This window comes from Mauremys reevesii, linkage group 2 (genome assembly GCF_016161935.1).
Source record: "Mauremys reevesii isolate NIE-2019 linkage group 2, ASM1616193v1, whole genome shotgun sequence".
Classification (NCBI taxonomy): Eukaryota; Metazoa; Chordata; order Testudines; family Geoemydidae; genus Mauremys; species Mauremys reevesii.
In genome coordinates, this window is record NC_052624.1 from 272,171,991 (window position 1) to 272,199,962 (window position 27,972).

At 44.4% G+C, this 27,972-nt stretch overlaps 1 protein-coding gene across 6 annotated transcripts in view; it reads right to left on the minus strand.

The window, feature by feature from the left end:
* Positions 1 to 27,972, minus strand: part of ST3GAL1 (ST3 beta-galactoside alpha-2,3-sialyltransferase 1) — a 112,886-nt gene that overhangs the window by 57,208 nt on the left and 27,706 nt on the right. Inside the window, exon 2 of one of the 6 annotated variants that reach the window (XM_039524977.1) lies at positions 5,317 to 5,451. The exons of the other annotated variants lie outside the window; for them this stretch is intronic. The gene's annotated coding sequence lies outside the window, so the exon portion shown is untranslated. The remainder of the gene's footprint in view (positions 1 to 5,316; positions 5,452 to 27,972) is intronic. 6 annotated transcript variants of the gene reach the window in all.

The window sequence follows — 27,972 nt, forward strand, 5'->3', positions numbered from 1 at the left end:
TTCTCAGCACTGAAACTTGCCAGGTGCTCAGCAGCTCTGGCTGTCGTTTTGAAACTATTACACTGAGCTCCATTGCACTCTCACAGCAGCATTAAGCAACAACAACAAAAACCAAAACCCCGAACATGCCCTTGGTATCATTGCCATTGCTGTCTGGGGAGATGGGCTCCTTTAACCAGCCACGGCCCCTGAGCGAGGTTCCCCGGGGCAGCTCAGCGTACCTGCTGCAAGCCGTTCACAATACAGCTTTGTGAGAACACAAAGGAGCCCATTCACCTTGGCCACACACTGGCACGTCTCTATTTTCCCCCGAACACAGTGCCTATTATTGAAGGCTTTCCCCCTTCCTAGCAGGACGCTGCCTCTCACCCACTTGTTTTGCTGCTGCCACTCTCCCCGTCCCCAGTTACCCTGGCATTCTGGAGCAGAAAGAAAATGAAATCAGCTTCCCCTGGAGTAGGATTATTATTACCGTACTGTGGTAGCACCGAGGAGCCCCAGTCCTGGCCCATGATCACATTGTGCTAGGCAAGGCGGAAAACCACCAGAATGGCATCCCAGAGTCCTAAATCCCAATAAAACTGCTACTAACACTAAAAACTAAAATGCTAATTGTATACAAGAACAAACAGGTTTTTTTACCGAAAAAGAGAAAGTACGTCACAAGGAACGAGAGAACAGCAGGATCTCCAACTCGGGCCATGTGGCGGTGAGAAGGAACTGAGAGCGCAGTCAGTCCGCCCTGCCCTTTATCATCTCAGTCAAAACCACGAGGCCGAACAAGGGCACACGAGTTGACCAACAGACACCACCATGTTTAAAAGCTCCAGCTCCGGGCGCACGCGCATAATCCTAAGTGGAAAACAATAGGGACCATCACTCAAAGAACTTACAGTGTAAACAAGCAGAATTTCACAGCCGGGCAAAGGAAAGCTACCCCGGACAGCTCTGGGCTTCAATCTCAGAACTCCAGCTAAACAGTGGGAGCTGTGAGTGCTCGACACCTCTGAAAGTCAGATCCATTATGTACCCACCAAGGTCCCATTTCTGCAAGGTGCAACATACCCTCAGCTCCTAGTGCTTTTGCATGATTAGGCCTTAAACTTTCCCCTCATGAACACTGCCATCAATGCAAAAGGGACAGCAGTTTCAGACCCAGTTACTCATTCTGTAATGGTGCTGATGCCAAAGAGTAAGACTTGATTGTAGGTAATAACCACACTTACACTTTATCCTTTTGGGCTTTCTCTGGTGAAATCCAGCCCTGGTGTATGAGATCACTGATTTCATTGGTGTTACACTTCAGTTGAAGTTGGCCAGACATCTTCAAATCGTTGTACAAATATCAGCTAATTAATTAAATGATCATGAGAGGGAGGAAGAACGGTCTTGTGGCGAAAGAAAAAAGGACCAGAAGTCCCGAGATCTGGTATATGTTCCTGGCTGGAGCCCTAACTCCTTGCATAATCATGGGCAAGCCACTTTGGCCAACATACTCCAAGGTGGTCCTCTGAGATGCTCAAAGCTCTTGCAGACATTATATTTAGCCTCCTAACACTCCCCGTGAGGGAGGGTGGTGTCATTAATCCCTTTGACAAATGAGGTGTTGCTGAAACACAGCAACTATGTACAGTACCACAACACAGGAGTGAACAGCAGCAAGTGTAGAATGCCGTATTCAGTTGCAACAAGAGGCAGAAGTTAGGAAGGTGGAATGGAATTCCACAACGTGGCCAGGACACCCGGGCTAACATCAGAGTATGGAATATTCTCGCATGACTACTGCAAGTGGTCACAAAACTCATCTGAGAGGTAGCACGTCCAGCAGCGCAGTGGCCTCTAAGGCTGTGCTAGGGCATTGATTCAAAGAGTTGAGGGGCAACATGGCACCCTCTCTACAACAGCAGGGGGTTCCCTGGAAGGCTCCCATGCAATTGCTTCCCTGTCCCACTACAGCTTTGTGCACTTGAAGGCATGGTGTTCACAGGCAAGCTGCATGTTTAGACTGGCTAAACCAGGGGTGGGCAGACTATAGGCTGCGGGCCAGATCCAGGATAAGGCAGGCTCCCTGCCTGCTCTGGCCCAGTGTCGCTCCCAGAAGCGGCTGGCACCACGTCCCTGTGGCCCCTGGGGGGGGAGGAGAGGCCAAAGGGTGCCGCGCGCCACGCCAGCAGGCATCGCCCCCCGCAGCTCCCATTGGCCGGGAACAGGGAACCACGGCCAATGGGAGCTTTGGGGGAGGTACCTGCAGGCGAGGGCAGAGCACAGAGCCCTCTGCACCCCTCTCCCACAGGGACATGGTGCCGGCTGCTTCCGGGAGCGATACAGGGTAGGGCACACAGGGAGCCTGCCTTAGCCTCGCTGCGCATCGCTTCCACCCTGGAGCTGCTCAAGGTAAGTGGTGCCAGGCCGGAGCCCGCACCCAGAACCCCCCTACACCCCAACCCCCTGCCCTGTGACCCCTCGCACTCCACACCCACTCCTGCACCCCACACTCTCTCCCACACCCCAACCCCCTGCCCCAGCCCTACATTCATGGCCCTGCATGCAATTTCCCCGCCCAGATGTGGCCCTCGGGCCAAAAAGTTTGCCCACCCCTGGGCTAAACAAACTGCACTTCAAGTTTTGTTGCATGTATTTAGTTTACACTGCCACAAAGAGTTTTACAAACAGTATTACAAAAAGGTTGATCTACAGAGAGCCCTGTAGACAAAAGGACCTTGTGCTTCTCTTTGTAGCTCTGTTACTAATTCAGCTTTAAAGCCTTCTCCTTCACCTCTCTTTACAACTGGATTGTGTTGCCATGGCAGTAATAAAAAACAAAAGCAAACCATCATTTCTTATTCCTTTTAAAAAAAAATTGGTATCACTGTGTAAGGTCTCTGCCATTAATTATAAATAAATGTTATACCTGCTATAATAACACAGTGGATTTATAGCACTGAACTGCATGCTGCTGTTTAAGCCTATGAGGCTGTCACAGCATGATGCATATCGGAAGCAAAAAAGTGAGGGTACTGCAGTTTGTGTTTACTGCCTGTTACAATGAATGTGTAAGTACCATAAAACAACCACTTAGGGCACACATACACACACACAAATATTCCACTGTTTTTATAACCTGATGGTTGGTTTTGCCACCCATTCTGGCTTAACATAAGAACTCATCCTTCTACGCAGAAGCAGTGCTAAGATAATACAAATAAAATAAAATAATAATAAAATAATAATAATAATAATAATAAGAGACAGGCAGGCTCAGGAGTGAATGGAAGAAACTATGGGCTACCTTCAATATCACTGGCTAGGAGAAGGTGGGTTAGCAGTCCCAGGTCTATAAAGAGAGCAGTGCTATGCCTCTTGCTTCTAGTTATAGTGACTTAAAAGAAATTGCAAAGTCAGCACATATTTGGTAAACATGTCTTAGCATGAGGGGGATAAGGAGAGGGATCGTGTACAGTTTATTACTCTGAAGGTCTTGTTTTTCTTGATCCCCCAAGGCCTTATGTAGAAGTAATGAGCAAGACATTCAAAATGTCAATGCTTCGCCACCGTGGCAGGAGCACTGGGTTATTAGGCAGCCTTGAAACGTGTTTCTTAACAAGAAAAATCTGTCGGCATGGCAGTAGGTGGTCAGCTGCCAAGGCATCACCCACGGCAGGACGTGGCGTGGAAGAGGGCTGAATGCAAGACAGAAGGGTGGGTAGGACCCCAACAAAGACCCGAGAGACAATGTAAAACCTTTCATAGCATCAATTTGTTAGAAAGGAAGAAAAAATAGGATGTGAAACACCTGGTGCAGTAAAGTGAGTGACAGCACTGGCTTTCCTTCTCAGGCAAGATTCAGGGGCCCATTTAATTCTGTGAACAGCAGTACCAGGAGGCTATGAGGAGCACAGGTTGGGGTGTTTCTAGGGTTGCCAGTGTTAGCTCAAAGCAAGAGCATTTGTAGCTAGTGCATTAGGGTTATCTGCTGCCCCTCTCTGCCTATGACGTATTGCATTATTGGAATCAACGTTTCTACAGCTTGGGGAGGTGAACATGACCATGACAAAGATAGACCAGAAGTTGGTCCAATAACAGATAGTGTTGGTCTCTAATATCCTGGGACCAAGACAACTACAACAACACTGAAAGCATGAGAGAGATGTCTATTTTGCATGCGCAATACTCTTATTTTGGATCTAAATCGGTGTGTGGGGGTTAGTCCAAATTCTGTGCAGTGCTTAGTGCCGGTCATCTTCTGGAGCCCCAGTGATTATTCCAGAACAAACACACCCATGCAAATCCATTTAGGTCAATGCAATTGTACGGTATAACTGAGGGCAGAACTTAGCACTAGGAGTCTATGGGTGGATTTTTCAATTGGACAGTGTAAGTAGATGTTTTCCATTCTTTTTCACTATGGACTAAATCCTGAGGTCTTTGTAGTCCAAGTCCAAACCAAATCTGCTTGAAGTCAGTGGGACTTTCCAGTGACTTCCATGGGCCCTCGGTCCTTACTCAAACGCCCCATTTCCCTATGCTCTGAGGACTTAAGGATTACTATTACTGCATATTTACAGTAGTGCCCAATCTGCGTTAGATACTTTCTGAACACTCGAGACGGATGGCTCTTGTTCCAAGCAGCTCACAATCTAAGGACAAACAGATTAGAGGAAGGGGAAATATAGGCAATTCATATAAAAATAAACTTGATTTACATAAAGATGCACGGCAGAACTAGGTCTTTATCACAGAATAGTGGGGGGAGGGATAGCTCAGTGGTTTGAGCGTTGGCCTGCTAAACCCAGGGTTGTGAGTTCAATCCTTGAGGGGGCCACTTAGGGATCTGGGGCAAAAACTGGTCCTGCTAGTGAAGGCAGGGGGCTGGACTTGATGACCTTTCAAGGTCCCTTCCAGTTCTAGGAGATTGGTATATCTCCAATTATTACCTTTAGTGTGGACAGGGCAGGGGGCTTGCAAATGATCTCAGGGTGTGGCAGGATGGGCCTAATCTAAAGTCAATGGAAAGACTCCCATTGATTTCAATGAGCTTTGGATTCGGACCTATATTTCCAAGGGTATAATGAATGGGATCTAGTATCAATTACCGGATTGCCATATTAATCAGAAATGGATCACTGTACTGTTAAATATCAGCCTCTCAATTCAAGAGCAGTTTTCTGTATAAGGACAGAAATATAATGATCACTAGAACTGATTACTCCGGTCGGAAAACAGATAAATAACTATTAGGAATGCCAGTCAGTCATTATTATAATTAAGCAAGTATCTGCTTCTCTTATTGTTGGCACCCAGACCCTTCTACCTTACCCAGCCGCAAATCATGGAGTTGGCAGGCACAGGCATATCAGTATATTTGAATAGATGAGAAAGGAATTTCTGGATCTGGTCACTGGTTGGTCAGGTCGTTTATCTTCTCAGTTAGTTCAGGTCACCAGTTATTCCCTATTTCCAGAACGGAAAGTCCTTTTAGATTTTTGCTTTAACTTCACTCAGTTGTATGGGGATTTTCTCCCTGAATTAAAGATGTTCTCCCTCTATTGTTCACAAGCAATTAAAAATCAAAGAATGTCAGTCACAGCATCAGGACCGACTGGATGGTTAGGTCATACATCTAGTCCATCCACAGCATTTGCGCAACATCCAACCCACAACTGAACAGCCTCCAATCCTCACGTTAGGTGTGGGCAGAGTGGGGCACATGAACTAATGGTAGATAGTGGCTGGCCTCCCATTCGCTGCTCACACACTCCTAGACAGAACTGTAATATCAAGGCCTAAGTGGCTCTTAGGAACCTTAGTACGGCAGGTGACCTCCCCGCTCCCTCTCTAGCATCTCTTCCAAACTGTGCTACCCTTATGAAGGAACAGGAAAGGCTGCCATTCTGGTTTAAATAGCCAGCCTCACAGGACCTGTCATCCCGTATTTATATTTCTTAGTTCGAGCCTCGTAAAAAGCCCAGTTACTGGCCTTTTGAACACTGAATCAGCGTTCAAACATTTAGCTTATGCTTTTATGAGACACTGCCAATCAAGTGTAAGGAAAATAAATATTTAATGCTGCCTCTTTCCATTTCATCTTCACATCATATATGGCATCAAAAAACAAGCCAGTATGTAATTATATATGAATACAGACAGGATTTTAGAGTTCAGGAGGTTCTGCTGGGCTCTTATCTCTGAGTGGAGTTTTAAAGCATGAACTTAACCCACAAAAAAAAATCCCCCTGCTTCATGCTTAGGGATGTTTCAGTCTTTTTAACATCACAACAGTATACAAATAAAGTGCCAAACACAGTCACTTTCCCTGGCTCTGCTTAGTCCTAGCAAGGGAGATTCAAAGCTGCAGGAATGCAAGATCACAGCAGAACAAGGCACTGAAACATTTTAAGTGACTCTGTTTACCTTGACTTCCCTGCACAAAAATACCCTGTAGTCCTGTGATGTGGCATTGTCAACTTCCCTTTTTCAAAGGTCCCCAAAATAATATTGTGACTTTATATTAAGGGATCTGCACAGATGCTGTTTTAACCCTTCTGCCAGTTGGAGCCAGTAGCAACCAGGGCCGGGTTCAATATCTAGATCGGGGTTCTTAAACTTCGTTGCACCGCAACTCCTTTCTGATAACAAAAATTGCTACATGAGCCCAGGATGGGGGAGCCTGAAGCCTGAGCCCGCCCGAGCCCCACCGGACCAGGATGTGGAGGGGAGGCCAAAGTCCCAGGCAGAGGACCTGTAGCCAGAGCCCTGCCGCCCAGGACTGAAGCCCTCAGGGTTCACCTTTGGTCCTGGGTGGTGGGGCTTGGGCTTTGGCCCTGGGCCCAGCAAGTCTAAGCCAGTTCTAGTGACCCCCATTAAAAGAGGGGTCACAACCCACAATTTGAGAACTGCTGATCTAGGGGTTCCTTTTCAACAATACAATACAACACAGCACAGAGCCAGCCCAAGCCCCCACCCAGTAACCTGGGAAAATTACACCTCACCCCTGGGCGCCTCTGAGAGGCAATACTACCCCACTCGCGGGCACAGAATCTGAGTGTAGAAAAGAAACTTTCAGTGAAAGGAGAGGGATCACCTGACATTAATTAGGGAAAATGCCACAAGCAGGATTCATAAACCTAAAACTGTGAGCAGGACACCCACCCCAGAGTGCGTGGGGCAGAGTCTTCTGTCTCGTGTTCCTGAGTTCTACAACCAAAAGTTCCTTTTCTGTGCTGCCTCACCACACCCCACTCACAGTGGGTGTCCCTGGTCAGTGAGGACCCAGGGTTCAGAGGTGCATCTGTGTCAGTTCACCTCCCACCCGGGGAAGAAGGCACCTTGCTTGCTCCACCATCCGAGCACTTGCTCTGGCCAGCCACGGCCCCACCAACTACAGTTCCTCTCCACTGGCCGCGGTTCCTCGCTGCCTGGCTACCCTGCCAGCTGCTTGTTCCCCTCACTGCCTCACTAGCTGCTCATTCGCCAGCCAACTGTCAGTCACCTTCTGCTGCCACCTGCCTCTCTGCTGTGACCTCAGCAGGTCAGTCTCTTAGTAATTTTCAGCTCTTTGCAGGCTGGGCAGAAACACTGTCCCACCACAAGTGATTTCAGCTCTCATTTGAGCACTTTAACACAACAAAAGGCTCCTAATGAAGCCCATTTAGCTCTCTCTTTGAACACTGGGGAGGAACAGGTTAACCAGACCGGGAATCCTTAGGGAAATTCCTCACCTTCTGGCTGGTACACCTGTCCCCACCCCTCTTCCTTTCACAGGGGTCTGCCATTTGAGCCCCTGGCTTAGCAAGTTCCTTTCAGCTGGGGTGACCCCTCAGTCAGGACAAGCTCACCACAGTTCTGCTCCCTTTTAATCATACAATGAAGATAATATTGATAACATTTCACTACCCCTGCATTCAACTTTTAGATAAATGTTTTCACCTCTTAGCTCAGGCAGCCGAGAAGTGATTTGTAACCCAACACCAGTCAAAGCTGATCACTTGGAGCTACACAACTCCTGTCTGCTAGATACCTACGCAGAGTAGGTGTGTTCATGTAAGTACAGTTTGCTCCTGAAGTCTCTCCCCCTCCCCAGATAGCTGTCAGGGGAGAGTTCGTTCAGACCCTGCTTACGCTGTTACTTATTAAAATGACCAATCACAAATCCTCATTAGTACTGGAGCAGTATGGAAAAGGAGTGTCCTCTTTTGGCAAAATAAAATGTCCTTCCTCATGTTATTGATTAAAAATATACCCCCAAAGCTACTCCAGCTATGGCCACACCCTCAAACCAGAAAACTTGATTTTCTTCTCCACAGATGTTTCCTGGCAGGGAAACCATGTGAGGCTTTTACCCCAGACTGGTTCCAGCCTTCAAATGCTATGAAGTCACAGTATATTCTAGAGACCTTTGAAAAAGGGAAGATGACAATGGCACACCACCACAATACAACAGTGTATTTTTGTGCAGGGACGTTAGGGTAAACAGAGTCATTCAAAATGCCTCATAGTGCCTTGTTCTGCTCTGATCATGCATTAAAGCCACCTATGGGACTTGGATGCCCAATTCCTATTGGTCATCAGTCTCAATCACCCATTTGAGATGGGGGCAATGGTCACTGCTGGTAACTCCATTTGCTTCAATTGTTTTATGCATTCTTACATCAGAGGTGAATTTCTGTCCATAACTGCTATGAAAGAGCCCGTCCTCTCCCACGGCTTCCTATTGAACCGTCTAGGAAGTAGCATTTAAATGCAAGAAGGCAAAGCAACTTTATTGACTGATCTTCATCCTGGATTATTTAGTTCTGGAAAGCAAATAGTTTGTGCGAAAGCCACTGCACGTACTAAAGTGGTACTGTACTGTTTGCCTATCGATGCCCACCAGAAAGGGCGAACGTGCCCATGCTTAGTGTCAAGTATTGGCCTGGTAGTTTGATTCCATGTCCCACAGCAGTTATTCAAAATGAGAGCAGCTATTGGCTCCATGTCAACTGTCCTTTAGGATTTAGCCTGTCAGGCTGCATTGCCATATGCTCTTTCATCCCTACACAATCATCACTGGATGTTGTTCATGTCATCAGGTCCAATCAACACAAGCCTCCCCAAACAAAACTTGACTTCTAGACCACCCCGGTTTTGTTTGAATAAGCATTTGGTTGTAATTTAGCACTATTCATTCACATAGTGAAGGAAAGTGGTTTAAAATGTATCAGTGATTTGTTTGGAGAGGGCAAGGAAAGATCAGCAATTCAACTCAATTCCCTCTAAAATTGTTCCTTCCCTGACTCTAAACATTCTGTATAGCTTCCCAGTCAGGGAAGTGAATCTCCACTCTCCTATTCTGCGTGTTTTCCTGTGGTTTGGATTAGGATTTGTGGGATATACTCTGGCATGCCATTCCTCTAAATCCAACAACTTCTAGACCTTCAAGCTACTTCTTCCTCTCTAGGAATTCCAAACCTCCCCCCACCCACCCACACCCCCTTCTTATCAACATTCTTCACCTACCTAGCTGTGCAACTCTGTTCCTGGTAGATTTTTAGACTTCCCTCACCAAAAAGGAACCTAATGTTCTGTGGAGTTTAAAACACACATATTGATGTGAACCATTTCCACCTAAGAAAGACTGAATCTACTACACATGATCTGAACCCTGACAAGATCATCCACCAACTTGATTCTGAGTAATATTGTCAAAAGCCTAAACCCCGCAGACAATTACAGAACACAATCACAAAATTTAATCTGAGAAATAATTGGGCACTGTATCCTGATTAATGCACAAGGACGTGTGACTTCAAGCTTCCATTGCCAAATCAGAACTATACATGTGAATGGGGAAAATGCTGTCAAGTCGACAGACTGTATCCTCTCTCCAAAATGCATGAAAAACTGAGCAAAAACTGCATTCCAGACCCTCAGACTTCAGTGAAGCTACAGTAAGTTACACCAGCTGGGTATCTGGTCCCCTTCAATTCCATTGTTGTAATGCCCATCTCACAAAGATCAGATTATTGTTTGTATTACAGTAGCACCTAGAAGCCTTGACCTAGGTCTGAGCTCCACTGTGCTAGGTTCTGTACAAACACATAGTAAGAGACAGTAAGTCCTTTGGGGCAGGTGCTATCTGTAAAGTTTAAGGTCATGGAGCAGAGCAGCGAGTAGAATCCATAAATCTCCTGAATTTCATGCCAGTGTCCTATCCACTGTACAACCCTCCCTCCACAAATAGTAGAGATATAGTATTAGCTTTAATAAGTATAAGGTACAAGAACATACAGTTAATACATTTTCTACTTACTACTGTCTAAGCTAAGTAATTTTCTCCACTACATGCTAATAAGAGAGTTATACAGTATTTTTTTCTCCTCACTTCAAGGCGCTGGGAGAATCTTCTTGTTAGAGACAACCACAACATTCATATGCCAGTTATCTAAATAATGGAGGCTCCAGACAGAGCTGCTACCGAGCAAACAGTCTGTAAACATTCCCTGGCAATTTTATAACTAGTAAATATGTAAGGATGGGCTGGGGAATAGACTAGATGACCCAAAGATCATTTCCATTACTAAACTCTGGGGTTTGTTGGCTGGAAAAAAAATTGTTTAAGCCATTATGGAGCTATGCTCCTTAATGGTTGAAAGGGTCATGAGAAGCGACTGAGGCTGTCAAACAGATAGTTAAGGGTTAATGTCTCTTTTACCTGTAAAGGGTTAAGAAGCTCAGTAAACCTGGCTGACACCTGACCCAGAGGACCAATAAGGGGACAAGATACTTTCAAATCTTGGTGGAGGGAAGTCTTTTGTTTGTGCTCTTTGTTTTGGGGGTTGTTCACTCTTGGGACTAAGAGGGACCAGACATCAATCCAGGCTCTCCAAATCTTTCTGAATCAGTCTCTCATGTTTCAAACTTGTAAGTAATAGCCAGGCAAGGCGTGTTAGCCTTATTTTTGTTTTCTCAACTTGTAAATGTTCCTTTTTTGCTGAGAGGATTTTACCTCTGTTTGCTGTAACTTTGAACCTAAGGCTGGGGGGGTTCATCTGGGCTATATAAATCTGATTACCCTGTAAAGTATTTTCCATCCTGATTTTACAGAGATAATTTCTACCTTTCTTTTTAAGAACCTGATTGACTTTTTCCTTGTGTTAAGATCCAAGGGGATTGGATCTGGACTCACCAGGAATTGGTGGGGGAAGGGAGGGGGGATGATTAAATTCTCCTTGTGTTAAGATCTAAGGGGTTAGATCGGTGTTCACCAGGAACTTGGTGAAAAAGCCTCTCAAGGCTGCCCAGGGAGGGGAAGGTTTTGGGGGGACAGAAAGTGATCCAGACACTGAAATTTCTGGATGGTGGCAGTGTTACCAGATCTAAGCTAGTAATTAAGCTTAGAAGTGTCCATGCAGGTCCCCACATCTGTACCCTAAAGTTCAGAGTGGGGGAGGAACCTTGACAGAGGCCTTGCCTGCACTGGAGAAATGCATCAGGGGACATAATGGTAAACATGATTTTGCCCTTGGAGTAAACAAGAACAGTCATGTTTAAAAACCTGTTAGTCGGTTGTGAGTAAACCAAGGGTCATGCTAGCTGGTCATGGTTAATCCCAGCGGAGACCCTAGGATTAACCTCAGCCAGCCAACATGTACTTAGGGAAGAGCTGTCCCTGTCTACATTGGGTATTAAGTCTTGTTATTTCATGTTAGTGAACGTGTTTTGTAACAGGATGCCTTTTCCTCAGTGTGGGTCTGAGGAGAGAGGAAGAAGGGCTACAAAACAAATAATACAAGGAGTCTGTCCCTCAGTGAGTGTAAATCAGACTGGTGTAAAAACACCCTCAAGTGGGTGTAAGTCAACGCAGCTAGGCCAATTCACCAGAGGTTCTGGCGCCAAATGATAAACCACCTTCCTTAGATTTTATGAGCTGATTTTCTTTTAATTATAACAATGATAAACACTCACACACCCCTCAAGTGGTAACTGAAACCCTTAAATATAAGGGATCCAAAAAAAGTGAATTGTGGTAACTTTTCTCTGACTCCTCAGCAGCAGCCATCAATCCTAGCTACTGAAATGAACCCTTTTTGTAAATGCAGCATACTTAGCAGCAAACTCTCAAAAGTTTTATTTTCAGCCATTCTGAGTCTCTGAACAAGAACTCCTACTGTATTTTAATGGCTGTTGGCCGCATCCATCAGAAGAGGTATACAGGTTTCGTTCAAATTTTAATGAACATGGCATCCCCATTCATTATTTAAGCAACATTCAAATATAATTTATATCAAAAGCTAGCTCTTTATTTATATCAAACTGTTATTAGTTACAGATGTGCCTTTAATAAAATATTAAACCAGGCAAAAATATAAAGTATTCTATTACATACAAAGGAAAATGAAAGAAGAGAGGTAAAATCTACAGTCACTTCAATTTCCCCTTGACTGTAATGAGTGGTTTGCCAGAATTAAACAAAGGAATGCAGGGTTTGGCCCGTCTGGTCGATATACCCTCAAAAAGAACAGTTCCATTACCCTCTGTCTGGACTGTATCAACTGTTAGTTAGTTTAGCAAGCTCAATATTATTGTCTGCGAGTCAGATATACTAGTGTGCCTTTTAAATAGCTCTAAGTTTTCAGTATTTTAAATGTTAAGGCCAATGTTTTCAGACAAGACCAGTGACCATAGGGACTTCAATGTTGGGGTGTCCAACCTGAAGCCGGAAAGGGGTTGGTTTTGTGAGTACACTTGCACTTTCTGAAAACCAAGCCCTTGCAAGGTATCCTAGGTTGGGCCCCCAGCAACTGAGGCATCCAAGATCACATGTGAGAATCCTGACCCCAGACCACTTGCTTTCCACCCCGAAAAGCATCCAGTTACTTTATACATATTGGCCCCAATTTAGCAAGATGCTTAAGCACATGTCTAACTTTAAGGAGACAGGCAGTCCCACTGATTTGGACTACTCACATGCTTAGAGTTAAGCATGTGCTTAAGCACCAGGCTGAATCAGGGCCATGAAACTCAGATTAATAGTAACCTGTAGCCCACAAATGTCCCCTCCCCTTGCATGACGAATGAGGACTTGAGAAATCTGACCCCCTCTGTTGCAGATTTTGGACCATTTTCTCTCTCTCCCCCTCTCTCATCCAAGGCTGGATGCAGGATGCCCCCACAGATGTCCATGCTGTATGCAGGAGAAGTGGAATGCCTATACATGCTCCCCATAACCAGCCCACTTCTTCTCTACTCTCCCATGCAACAGAACTGTTAGTATTGCCCACTGGGCCATGCATTCCTTCCCCCCACCCCTTCTCGTAAAATCTGACTTGTTATATAGAAGGCATCTATTATGCAAGATTCATCTTAGGGTTTCCTCCCGACTCTTCTACCAAATACATCAGATGAACACACTGTCATCACATCTGCTAGATAGCTGAAGTGGTAGTGACAGACGCAGAGATGTTTTATTTTTCAAAGCAGAGACATTTATTCTATGACAACGTTCCACTGAATGGACTTTATTTCCATCACACTAAATGAACAAACCCATGCTTCATCTTGGCTGGTATCCTGCCTTTAGCAACAATATATGAAGCAGAGAAAGATAACGGCAACCTCCCCCACCACCACCCCTTGCATCTGCCCAGCAATGAAATCCTCTGCTTTGGGAGAAGGTGCTACACAGGTCTGTCTGACGGAGACTGGTGCAACTGGGAGAGTCAGAACTATAGCTTGCTCATAGAACAAATTTAAAAGACATAGTTTTCCCTTACTTCTACATAAAGACAGGGTGATAAATAGATATCAGGGTCCAGATTCTGATTTCATTTACACCAATGTAAATCTGGAGTAAATCCATTGGCTGTAACAGAGTTACTGTGAATTCACATCAGTGTACCAGATCAGAATCTATGTGCTTCTGTAGTGACCTCTCCTACCACTTGGGTCAATGGCAATGTTGAGATATTCAGCACTGCAGCACAGACCTCAACCCCTATACTGATCTTGAAGGAATAACTCCACTAAGTAGTGGTAGTAGTTGGTTGCTGTCTTCTAGAAGATCTACCACTAGAGTGGAACTTGACAGACACTTTGCCAATATAATAGACCACCACCAGAAGAGTTTACCTAGATTAATCCATACATCTCCCAACCCTTGACATTCCACCTCTCCTACAGGATCTACTCCATGGAACACCATGGAGCAACTGTAAGGAACACACTCTGCATTCCTGCATGTCAAATGCACCCAGACGGTCAAAAGATATTTAGGCACCTAACAACTCTTGATCTCAATTCTGAGCCTCCTGTTCTGTACCTTTATAGCAGGGATCGGCAAATCCCTTGGCCCGCACCGCTTCCCACAGCCCCCATTGGCTTGGAGCGGCAAACCGCGGCCAGTGGGAGCCGCGATTGGCCGAACCTGCAGACAGGCAGGTAAACAAACTGGCCCAGCCCACCAGGGTGCTTACCCTGGCGAGCCGCGTGCCAAAGGTTGCCGCTTTATAGAGAAGCTCATTTCTGACTGGCTGCAGTTTTATTTTTTCTAGACTTCTTTACTCATGAATAAGGATCGGCCATCCAGCAAGCTGAATGGCTCATGCAGGTTCCATCTGGCACAAAGATTTTCCCAAAATAAACTTTTTAATAAGAGTAATGGCTAAAAGCCGACCTAGGCACCTCATTAAAGAAATTGATAAGAGTAAGTCAGGTCAATCTGATTAAGTAACTCAATGGCTTCAATCAGATAGAAATAGATCTATGTAATGTGCTTTCAGAAAAGCAGCAACAGCAGAGTGGGACTGGAGGAGGAGAAGGACTCTTAAGGAGCCACCAGCATTACAGGAAGGTTTGTAATCTTGCTGAAAGTTGCATCTGTAGTTAACTTACTTGCACAGCATATATCTTGCACAAAGTGAGCTACAGCAGTTGTAGGTTAAAGATGAGCTGCAGATTAGGAGCAGACTTCAGTTCTGGAACGCGCATTAATGCTATAGAGTCTTTCTTGTACAACAACCATCTGCACTGAAGGAGAGGCACTAGATTAAAAGAGCTGATTGGGCTAAAGGTCAGTGACAAAAAAAATACAAACAAAAACAAAAACAAAAAAACACAGAGCCAGATTCTGATCTGGTACACCAGCATAAACCTGAAGCAACTCCAGCAAAATCAGCAGAGCTAATCTGGATTAGGGTAATGGAGATCAGAATTCAGATAGAAATGAAGCTCCTGTAGTTGGAGAGAGTATTTTGTAAATGGAAAAGCTAAGTCCAGACTCTGTTAAGGTGCTTCTCTTTGCTTATGTTTGCCTATGGTACTGATAGGGTTAACAATCACTACAGGATTTCCATAATGCTCAGGGCAGTGCAACCAGAAATGTGCTAGCTCATCCAATCTTTGAACTACCACTAGCCAAATAGCATCTTATTAATTATCACTGCTAATAGGACAATTTATCAGCATTAATTAGCAACCTGCTGCTAAACTCCTGGACCTCGTTTATAGGTATCTAGGTGACCCTATTGATACAGTTTTGGAGGTATTTCCTCACTAAGCAGAAAAATGGTTTCTTAAGCAACAGTGTGGCTTGTTGATGGGTAAATAAGAGGTTTTAAAAAAAAATGAGATTTTGACAGGGGTGATCTCAGCAACAACTTAATGGAAGATCTTGTTCAGGTGGGAGTCAAACTGCCTTTAAGGAATGATACGTAGTAAACAATAATAATGATTAAAAGACAAACTTGGCAGAAATATACCCCTTTCACCCGAGGGGTTAAAAACACTTTAAAGACTTTAAGATTCATGATGTACAGGCTCTAATGTACTAATGAATAAATAAATAAGTGGCTTCCACACACAAAACCAGTGCTTCTGCCATGCACCTTCTCCTGATTATTACCAACAGGGTTTTGTAAATGTCAGCAGCTTCAAGCATTCAACAATCAGGAGACAGTGCCTGCCGCCCACCCCGGCCGCCGCCCATCCCTGCAAAACACACACACACACACACACACACACACCCTGGTGCCTATATAAGAAAAAGACCCCAAAATCAGGACTGTCCCTATAAAATCAGTGACCACCCTAGATGAAACTCACCTCCACCCTTCTGTAAAACAATTAGGGAGGGGGGAGAGAGAACCCTGCAGATCTTGTGTGAGAGGGCACAAAATCCACCTCCCAACACATGGGGCTGTAATGCAGTCAGTACTTAGATAGCCTGTTACAGCATGTCCCAAAGCAACAACCCACCATGAGAAATGGTCCCATCTATAAAGGAACAGGGAGGGATTCAGAGGAGTAACTATCAACCGACATACATTGCCACATTTTTAAGCAATTCTTCTCCCCCCCCACCCGCCATCAATCAATGCAGATGGCACTAGTATAAGAGCTACAAACAGAGGGACGAGGCAGCTGTTTACCTGCAGAGACCACATAAATCCTCTTCCCTCTCAAATGTTGGGGGGGGAAGGTTCTAATTTTCAGAGAGACTTTTGTCTAATTCAAATGACTCTTTCAAGGCTCTTTGCTGGCACTGAGCAAAGTAAAAAATCAAGATAATCCTTACAAACAAAAAAGAACCAGACATCCTGTACATGTGACCTCAGGGGAAAAATGTGTTTTACATGGTTATCAGCAATTCTGAGAACACCACATGGAATCTGATGATGAAATACAGGAAACAAAACATGCACGACATAGGTCATGTTTTAGGCGCTGGGAAGTTGTTATTCCCTCTGGTCTGGCATTCTGAGAAATAGATGGCAGAAATCTGATCAGGCTGCTAAAATGGGACAAGGGGCAGTTCCTTCCATTTCTCTCTCACAGCCACTGTATTTTTGGGATCTGATATTCATCTTTAAAACTAAATTAGGCTTCAAAAGAGCTACCCCTCTTAAAAAAATCCCTTTTACATAGTGCATATAATGGTCATTTGTTCTCTATGGCCATTCAAATTTCCAATTAAATCACTGTTTCTTAGCTACACCTGCTCCCACCTCCAGACCTCTTGCAGTAGGACTCAAGATATTCAGTTTTATGGAGGACCTGCAAGTCAAACACTTAGACGACCACGTCTCTCATGAGCTGAACCACCACTTACAAAAGGCAGACATGGCCACAGTCTGCTGTGCTTCACAAAGCCATGCTTCTAATGAAGAATTACAATCTGAAGTCATGAAAATGAGAAACATGGGGTCATATTGGTTTAGTGCAACAGAGCTACATTTTTAAATCAGCTTTATATTTTATTTTAAAATGTTTTGAGTTGTCAGCACTGGAGACCATATTTCAATGAAGTTTCACTTTTAAATGTGCATTCCCTTCCCCTATACAATAAAACTGTTTTCTCAAAGACAGTGAACATGTCTTTCTAATGGCATTGGACGTATCTCAACCAGGGACCTAGTATAACAATCAATTGCTCTGTATAGCAGAGTCACATGCATAGAGAACTAAGCACATGTGTAGCATTGAGATGCCAGCTCATAAATCAAACCCAAAAGACCTACAGCATTTGAATTAACAGGGAATCGTCACAGAAACTGCATTGACAGTTCAGACCCTTGGTCTATCTAAACCAGATTCCTTCCCAGGCATGGACCAACAGCTGGTGTGTCAGAGGAAGGTGTAAAGCCGTTTTGTAATACTCTTTGGGTGAGGAAGAAAAATGTCTCATCTTTCTAGGGAACAGAATACACCCTGAAGCATGAGATTTAATTACCCTTATCATACATCCTGCTTGCCTGACATACTCAAAACTGCCCTGCAGCAGTGAGTTCCACAGGTTGACTGGACACTTCCCAATCTGCCCCTCCTGCTTGAGAAGAACTCCTCAAACATTTGCAGAACCTCTTCACTGCTCTCCTTCCAATTCCTCCTTAAATCTCTCCTTTGCCGCGATGCCTACAAAACCTGGACAGTGGTTAGGCAGCCGGTGTGCTGAGTCCACATGCTGACCAGGACTGGGTCATTGTATCCTTGCACTCCCCCATCTTTATCCATCTGCTAGGTCTTGTCTTACAGGCTGTAAGCTCTTTAGGGTGGGGACTATCTTTTAGTTCTGTGTTTGTACAGCATCTAGCACAACAGGGTCCAGAGGCACTACAATAATACAAACAATAGACACTAATAATAGGCATTCGTTTGCCAATGTCCTGACATTTGGTTTCTAAATTTTGCGATGTTTTCACTTCACTGTTTGCCAGTAGCACAAGACTTCTCGCTAGACAACCGCAAACTGATAGAATCAGACCTGCTCCAAGGTCCATTTACTGTGAGGTAATTGGACCACATATAGTACCCACAACAGTGTACATGACACCACATGTAACATCAGGTAGGCTGACCCTTGGCACCCAAGGTGGGGCAGGTTAGGTGACAGGCAGCTGAAAAAAAAATTGCCTGGATAACAGTCCCATTTAAATGCTTCAGCTCACAGATTGACTTTGTTTGGATTCCCCCTCACCCTGAAGTGAGAAAGAAGATAAGGACTTGTGCGGTCAAACCTACTCACCTACCTCCTTCTGAATTCCTACCTAGGACATGGAAATGTTGCCTGACATAGGAGAGCAGGACTTTGCCTGCACAAGTCCTGCTCTCCTATGTCAGGCAACATTTCCATGTCCTAGGTAGGAATTCAGAAGGAGGTAGGCGAGTAAGATTTGACCGCACAAGAACAGGAGGATATAAAAAGTCTTTGAGGTGGGGCATGAGCATATTTCCAAGTCCTAAATGCATCTGTCCATAAGGGATACTTATACATCTGTTGGATACTATTTTAACTGGTCAAGACATTCAGACTCCGAGCTTTTCAGTGGTGAGAAGGACAGGGCAGGACAAAGGTGGCGAGCAACACTGACTGCAAGCCAGAGTGGTACTCATGGTAGAAGGCATGATATACATTTGGAGTGAGAGTGACTCCACACTTTATCCAATCTCCCTGTCTCCCTCAAGCCAGATTTGTTGATTTTACACAATACCGGCCCTTCCCAGTGAGTGACCACATTTTGATGCCCCGAATGTTTCTGACAAAGTTCATCCTGTCTCTAACTGAAGCACTCCTAGCCCTGAACATCACTCAGCAATGATCCCTGTGACCTTCCAAAGAGACTTGGTTAGAACACTATCACTCTAGGGGAAGATTTTTCTATCCTAGGGTTTTATCCTGCCACTCACCACTGGAGCATCTGAGCACTTTCCATGTAAAAAAATCAATGGCAAGAGTGGAGGTCCTGGTGGATTTTATGGAGTGTCTGGCTCCCCTCCTCTTAAGGGTAAAAACTCTTCTTGGTTTTTTTCTAGGCTTTATTCATTTAAAGGGTGATTTGTTTCATGGGGAGGTTGTTTTGGTTTTTTAAACTGATGGCCAAGGAGACTGAAATCTTCCACTTACCCACAGAACAGGAAAAGTATGGGCAACCAGAGGGCAAACTTCTCCCACCTGTGTGCTTCAATCCCAACCTAATGGAATCACACATCCACAGCTGAGTGTAGTGTGGTCTCCACCCCTATTCAGGGAGAGACCCAGCAGGGTGCTGAGCACCTTTAAACAAGCCCCACTGAAGTCAATGAGAACTGAGGATGCCCAGTATCTTGCAGGATAAGGTCCTTATTCCTTGTTCTCTCTGCTGAGGTTGTCAACAGGGATACTATTTGTGATGCTTCTGGGGAGCGTGGGGAACATTTACAGTCAGTAGAGAAAACAGGCTCTGTTCCAGGAGGAAGGCAAAATTGCTTCACCTTCTGTGTTAACCTTCTGCATAATTCCCCTCACTCTTGGGGTCAGCAATTTTCTGTTAACTTTACCAATTAAAAAATGAAGTATGTCGAAGAGAAATGAAGTTCTAATTCACTTGGGGACAGTGGAGAATGTGCTCCCTTCCAAAGGGTTATCTTTTAAATTATTATTGGATTCCAGCAGTATATTATTCATGGTATTGATTCTGACAATAGTGCTGTCAGGCCAGAACATTGAGAGCAGTGGAGGTACAGCAGAAATTCTGCTCATTAAAGTGTCCACAGGTGCACTCTGAGGCAGGCCCTGAAAGGGAAACAGAATTAAACTCTCACCCTAAGCAACAGGCAGGCAGGACTAGTTGTTCAACATGAGTGTGGTTTTTCCTCCAATCCTGGCCCTGCCTAACATGGTTTTTCCTTTCCTGAAGCCCTGTTCTTCATGGGGAAGTTAGTTCCGGACATAAAGAGCCTGCTTCTTTTCTAGCTGCTCATGTTCACATCTTCAAAGCCCTCTCATATCAGTTGAGACACTGACTCCATCTGACAGCTTACTGCCATCCCTCATCAGCCAGAGGAGACTCAGCGTTCAGGGAAAGCTCCCAATTTCAGTCCTTTGGTGTGCCACACACACTCCAGGTCCTCAGCAGGATTTCAAGCCACGTGGGCCCATGTGATGACATGGCTGGAACAAATGGCTCTGTTCCTGCCACAGAGCTGAAGACTACAGAGCCTGCTCGCTGATTTAACAGGTCTTCCCGAGGGCCAGCAATGAAGCCAGTAGCCTCCTTTCTCCACTCTAAAAGCTCAGTGTGTTCACTTTCTCCACAAACCCCTTTCCCAGAGCTCCCGTCAAGGGAGGGAACAGAGAGCCTGACACATGTCCTAAGCCTAGCCAAACCACAAAAAAAGGGAAGAGCTGTATTGCTGCTCCCATCTTTAGTAGCGGCTCAGTGCAGGTCAAAAGCTCTTGAACAAAGCATAAGAGCTGGAGGTCAGAGCAGTCTCTATTATTCTGCCACTTAACAGCAGAGACTAGTAGTGTGGGGCTCCAGTCCCCTCTTAACCCCTTTGTAAATCCTGGCTGGGAGTCCAAGGCCTCACCCAGCCTGGAGTGCTCAGTAAACACTCGTGCTTGCTTTTACAACAGCTTATTTAAGTGGACCAGCTCCTCTGCCACTATAAAATAGCATAGCTTCATTGACTTTGCAGCTGAAGATCTGGCCCAATGTGCTGAAGCGATTTTAATGAAACTGTGTTCATCTACTCTATGCAAACAGACAGTTTTTAACTGCTCCCTCCCACCCTAGCACAGCTCAAGATGTATGTGCAGTTCATTTGAAGTGGCCGGCTATAAAAGCCGTTAATTAGATTGAAGAAATCTCTTTCCTACCAGAAGTGTGTCTTTATAGACACAGTAGGTGGGGGCAAACCATTGCCCATTCTGTGAGAAGCAATTAAATGTCAAAGAGAAATATAAAGAATGGTGTGTCAACATGGAAAGCACTCAGATGCAGTACAATTACGCTGCTGCTGGGGAGTGGGGGGGCGGCGGCTGTGGTTACTGGGATCCCAGTCTTTAATTTGGGGGTTTTTTTAATTCTCCAAGGTGAAGGGAATTCATTGCATTAACCAAAGAGGAAGGATTTTCACTCATGGGGCAAGATCCAGGGTATCTGAGAGAGTGCAAAGCGAGTGGAAAGCTGCCTTAAAAAGGAGAAAACAAGTGACTTTCCACAAAGAAGAATCCTTAGGTGGAGGTTTAGGTTGGACATTAGGAAAAACTTTTTCCACTAGTAGGGTGGTGAAGAACTGGAATGGGTTACCTAGGGAGGTAGTGGAATCTCCTTCCTTAGAGGTTTTTAAGGTCAGGCTTGACAAAGCCCTGGCTGGGATGATTTAGTTGGGTTTGGTCCTGCTTTGAGCAGGGGGTTGGACTAGATGACCTCCTGAGGTCCCTTCCAACCCTGAGATTCTATGATTCTATGACATAGCCTTGAAAAGTTATTCTGGGAGAGTTAATATCCAACAAACTAAGGTTACAAGGCCTAGAGTGACCTTGTCAAAAATGAAGATGATCCTAAAAAGAAGTGGAAGGGGACAGTGATAACCACATTATGAAAGTGCCATTACAACCGGAATTTAAAAATTATTGAATCTGTCTTGATGAATGACTGCTTCTAGCATCATTAGGTTTCTCACATGTAGTACGCACACTGCTTACCCAACTGTTGAACAGGAGACCCTGTATATTTGATCAAATGACTGTCAGGAGTTTAGTGTAGTTTGTAGTCTGTAAAAAGTGTGTCCTAGGTTTATCTCTGCTCCTGCAGGTTCCGAAAGGAAGAGCCCAGAGATTTTTCAGAATAATATGGTTTTATAATCAGACTGGAATTAGCTTTTCTAAACAAGTCATGCAAGTAAAAAAAACCTCATCCCTTCTGTATTTAAGTACTGCTACTTGAGTCTCATAAAGCACTTTTCATCTGTTGATTGTAAAGCACTTTGCAAAGGAGGGTAAGCATCATTATTCCCATTGTACAGATGGCAAAGCTGAGATATACAGCGAGACGAAGGTTGCACCACAGGTCAGAGGTGGAGCTAAGAACAGAAGCTCGATCCCTTGACATCCAGTCAGTGCTGTGTCCACTAAGTCAAGTTACCATGCTGCTGTGAAGAGGCAGGAAGTTGGGCTGGTAGAAAGCTCCCTATTTTAGGGCTATGGCAAGGAGAGATCGCCAGCTGCTACAACCTTTCAGGAGGTGCAGCAGGCCCCACACTCCAGACCTGGCTACCTCTAATGGCAGAGGGTGGAGATGCATGGCCCGTGCTCCATCCCTGCGTCTGGGGGTGATGGGAAGGAGCAGTTCAAGTTCAGGGGCACTGTGATTGTGCCCAGCTACTGTATGGAGGCTTTCAAGCATTCTCACACTTTCATACTCATATGCCCATTGATTCCAATAGGGAGACCGTCAGTTCTGGATGCTTTTTAAAGATAAGGTTCACCATGTATTTAAGCGTCCGACATTGGTATGACGTCCATGTCTCAGTAGCATATACTAGCATGGGAAATGCTAGTGAACTGCACAGCTTGATCTTTGTATAAAAGCAAATTACTTCTTAAGTTAGTTCAGACGACCAAATGCAGTGCAAGCTTTTTGGATAATAGCCTTACATTGCTCATCTGTGGCAAGTGAGTGTTGTGGGTAAGGACGCTCCCAGAGTGACATATTTTGTTGCTGTTTAGTATTTTGGTGAGAGGGCTGCTGGGTTACACATTGTTTTGATCTCTGTGCTGCTAATTTTCAAGCCAACAGTAGCAGAGGCAGTTGCAAAACAAGATCATCATCATCTGCTAGTTTCCTCTGAGTGGACCAAGAACACAGAAGCAGCTCCAGAGGGGCAGTTACCTAGTAAGAGTCTGACACCTTTGGTGATGCATACAAGGCAGACATTACTGAGTGCATCCAAGCAGAAGCTAAAGAACTGGCCCGAACAAAAGCTAATATTTATTCCCAGGGGTAGGTCACCAGTTGCTTCATCTAACATTTGCTGCAAACAGGAGTCTAAATAGTGATGGAGCAATGATTCACCCATACCGAAAGGATTGGATAAGATTCCAACTGCACAGATTAAGCCCTCTATGCCATCATGTAATTGCTGTTCAATTTATCTGGGCAGCCAGATCTTCTGTTTTAGAGTTTTAGACTGCTGCTGTCACCATAGCATCTGAGCACCAATAATGAAGTCCCTATTGGACTTCATGGAGTCTCTGGCTCTTCTGCAAAAAAATGGTGCTTTGGTTATTTTATTTTTTTTGTTGGTTCATTTTGTTTTTACTTATTTATAAATTGGGTGGCATATGGGTAGATGGGGGTGTCCTTATGGCTAAGAGGGGTGAAAACATTATCTAATGATAGTCGGAAGGCTTTGGCGAAGAGGAAGGTTGTGCAGTGTTTCCTAAAGATCCTCGGACTCTGGATTTGCCTAGTTTCCTCTGGAAGATTGTTGCCTAACCACATCCCCTCATCTGAGAAAACTTTGTCCCTTCCAAAGTCAAGGACAATGGATTATATCAGAGGCGCCTGTCAGGTCACTAAAGACTATGTAAACATGTTATTTTGTTTCCCTGCAGTTGTATATCTTAAGTGCTCTACCAAAGCATCTCTTCCAGAGCAGATAAATGAGGAAGACTCTTCTCAATGTTTCATTTGCCGCTGACAGTCAAGGGATACTTTAGTTGTTACTAGTCAAATTTTAACCTTTCACTTGCAGGTGGTGAATTCTGTCACAGTTCGGGGCAACTGCACCATATTCCCACTCTGAGGTGCACCCACTCTCAGGCTTTCAACTCCACAGCCATCATAGCTGGGCGGAGACCTGTGTCTCTCTCCCTCCTGCCTGGGGTATTTCCAGGCTGCACAGTTCCTGGCCTATACGGGACTCTCAACATTTTATTTCTTCGTTATCCAAGTGTCTCTCGGCACTTACTGATAAACCAGCATACAATCTATCTATCCTACACCACTGTTTGGAGAACACACAGTCTTCCAGTTCTTAGAGCATAGGACTTTGGGCCTGGATTCCTGCAGTCTGTTCCTGGCTCTATCCTGGACTCAGTGGCTTTGGGGAAGTCAAACTAAAAATCATTGAACTGGGTATTCAAGAAATAGGCACTGATTTTCAAAGGTGCTGCATTTCCCGGTGATACAGGTTCTCACAGCCTCTGAGCACATGGGCCGCTTATTCAGATGCCTAATGCCAATTCTTAAGTTTTGGCCTTACATCTCTGTGTCAGTTTCCACTTTTGGTCAATATTGTACTCCTTTTATAATGACACAGGAAGTATTGTGAGGCTTAACTCGTTTGTGGTGCTTCCCGATCCGTGGATGAAAGGCAGTTTAGTATTATTGTGCAGGAAAAGAGATCCACACCTGGTGCTGAAGAGCTGTTCACACAATTATGAATTTTGGAAAGAAATCAGCAGTGTTCTTACAAGGCCAAAATCTCATGCAACTTAAAAAAGCAAAACTAGAACTAACTGACTGTCTGAACCAGGGAAAACAGTAATGGAAGAAAACAATATGATGGCCAGATGAGCAGCAAAAGGCTCCAACACCTTGATCTCCACACATCAAATAGAATACCTCTACTTATATGCACACTGTACCCAGTTCATAAAAGAACACATGCTCCCCAACAGACACATACAGATCTCCAGCGTTAGATCAAAGCCCCTTTAAAAGATTTCTCTTTCTATTAAAAGAAAACGGTTTCGTATCACTTCTTCTAACCAGCCTCACACGTTTATATACCGCTTCATACACTATACATAGGACAGCCCTTTAAAATTTATAAATATGCATTTCTCTGAGGTCTAATCAAATTGTCTACCATTGAATGGCTGCAGATTTTTATTTTCAAACATGGAGAGGATTAACTGCTATGCGATACTGTAAATAAAGCGCAGTATTGTAAATAAACCTCCATTTTGTAGTAATGGACTCCAGTAGCTAAAACAGTTGATTGCTATTTCAAGCAGGCAATGATAGCTGTCGTATCAGATTGCCTACCTGGAAACTTGACAGACAATGCAACTTTCCCATGTACACAGTCAACTTCCTGTCAGAAATTAGATTATCTGGATCGAATTCTGCCCTGGTTTACACCATGCAGGGAGCTGCATATGAGCTAAGACAGGGGAAAGTTTAACCCTGAACCAGGAAACAACCTGCGGAGCAGTTATAAAGAAATGACTGCTGGAGAGAAGGCCAAATCTTGGTTCTATTGATGTCAATGGGAGTTTTTTGCTATTGGCAGTAGGAATGCAACTGGACTCAGCACAATATCAGTAATAAAAGGGCTAAGTTTTCAACAGAGCTCAGTTCCACCAGCCTCTCAGGGCTGAACATTAAGTAATCCAGAATTATGTGCCTACCTGGAAGCCACGCTCTTAAAAACAGGGCCCCACATTTCTAGCTGATACTGGGCAAAATCCTGGTCATACTCAAATCAGTGGCAAAACTCCAAATGACGTGAAAGGAAGCAGGAGGTGACCTAAGTGATTTAGTTTGTTGAAACCATGATATGGCAAACAAGATAGAGCCAGCTTCATCAATGCATCCTCCTTATTTAAGAGCATCTAGTGCAATTACATTAGTGAAAGTGGGCCGCATTCAGCTCTCAATTTCACAGGAGCCAAAATTGATGAAAATCCAGAATAATTCTATCAATGTAACCACTCATCTTGTAAGTCATTTGCAGCGGCCCCAGGGTTGAATTCCCTGTGCAGTGCAATATACATCCATGGTACTTTAAAAGTTACTCATTCTTTGTTTCTATCACCTACTGATTGTGTATCTTCACTAAAATACTGCTCAGCATTTCCAAGTATGTCAGATAGAAAAATCACTTTATAAATTCCAGGAAGATGAGGAAATATTTGACTGACAATTTAACTTTTATTTGGATCAGTCGACTTTGTTAATAGCTAAGAGTTTGAAAGAATAGATTATTTCTGGCATACAGTGCATTGGAAAATTCTCCCTCTGCTCCATCTCGTGTGATAACAGCCTGAATGCAGCAGGTTTGGATGAATGGAAGAAAACGTGGTTGGTCAAACTCTGCAGTGTTGATACAGTTTCATTTTACTGGGGTTTGCACACAGTTTTTAGATACAATGCAGGAAAAGAGTTAGTGTGTAGTTTTCAGAACATCTTAGTTCAATCAAATGTAAAAATTCCCAAAAGCAGCTCAGCAGAACTCAGACTTTGCTTCTTGTTTAAGGACTCTTAGATTTACTGACACAGGTCCATAAAAGGAAGAACGTATGGGGCTTTGCTGACCTTATCCAGCTAAAGGGCTGGCCAAAAGTTTATACCACCCCATCATGCATTCACTTCTATGGCTGTGTCAGCGATGGGGATTTACCCCAGTGATTATCCAACCCTAAAGAAGCAGGAGTTTTAGATTATCTGACCACCATTGTTTAAGAGAATAAGGAAAAACGTTAAATGTACACCACATATTATGGTATAAATACCTTTCTGCAGGGTAGATTTTATGCTAACCATGGGCACAATTCCCACTGATTTTGTAAGCTTCGCTGTGCAGGGCTCAGCAAATTATTTCAATTTGTGTCAATGAACTTCAACTCACCACGAACAGGATCATTAATTCCTCCTGCTGGTCCTGTCTCTTGTTAGAAGAGACTGCCAACTTCCTCAAATTATAATCCACGATTGTGTTGTAAACTAAGGGTCCATTTTCCTTTTGATGCACATGGGAATTACATGCATCCAATGGACTGGAGAATATACTCTTACATCTATAGAGGCCAGATTTAGTTCAATTGCACTTAGGGTTTTAGTTCTTGTCTGCATCATACACACTCCTGGCCACAGTTATATCTATAAAACTAAAACAAGATAGTGTTGCCATTCTAGCTGTTATCTAAAATAGCTTAAGCTACTTTCCTTGTAAGTCATCATATCCACAAAGCACTGTGCTTTTTAAAAAGGAAATGCACATTATTTTTGAGTACGTATCCCATAATGCCATGTCCCAGCACTATGCTTAATGCATTATGGGTAGCTTATCATGGTGAATTGTGGGATACCTACAGGATCCTATTGAAATTCTAGGACTTGGGGTCAAATTCCCATGACTCCTTCCCCAGGCACAAATAATTTGTCTGTTTTTTTGCTAGCCAGTGCCATTTTCCAGCTATTTCACTTTTGAAAAAAGCAATTCAAACTGCTGTCAGGCAGCCTGGAGGATGTACTGCAGAGCACCATGCTTCTGACCAGCATTAACACAAACAGGGTCCACATGTACCAGCGATCACCAGTGGCTCTGGAGGAGATGGAAGATCACCAGCAGCAAGATGCCACATGGATACCGTTAGAGCAGGAGGATGAAACTGTGAAATTAATACTGCATGACTTTTCCTTGGACTGGCTTCACTTAGTGGAGCATCACTTGTGGGTCCAGCCAGCCAGCACTGATGGGTGGGACAAGTTAGTGCTACATACCTGGGATGACCAGCCATGGCTGCAGCACTTCAGGATGTGGAAGGAGACTTTCCTGGAAGTCTGCACAGAGCTCATCCTGGAGCTGCTGTGCTGAACCCCAGCATGAGAGCCTTCCTCAGTGTGGAGAAGCACATGACCAATGCCTTCTGGGAGTGTGCTGTCCCAATTGCTACCTGCCAATAGCTAGCCACTTTGGTGTTGGTAAAATCAACTGTTGGGGCTG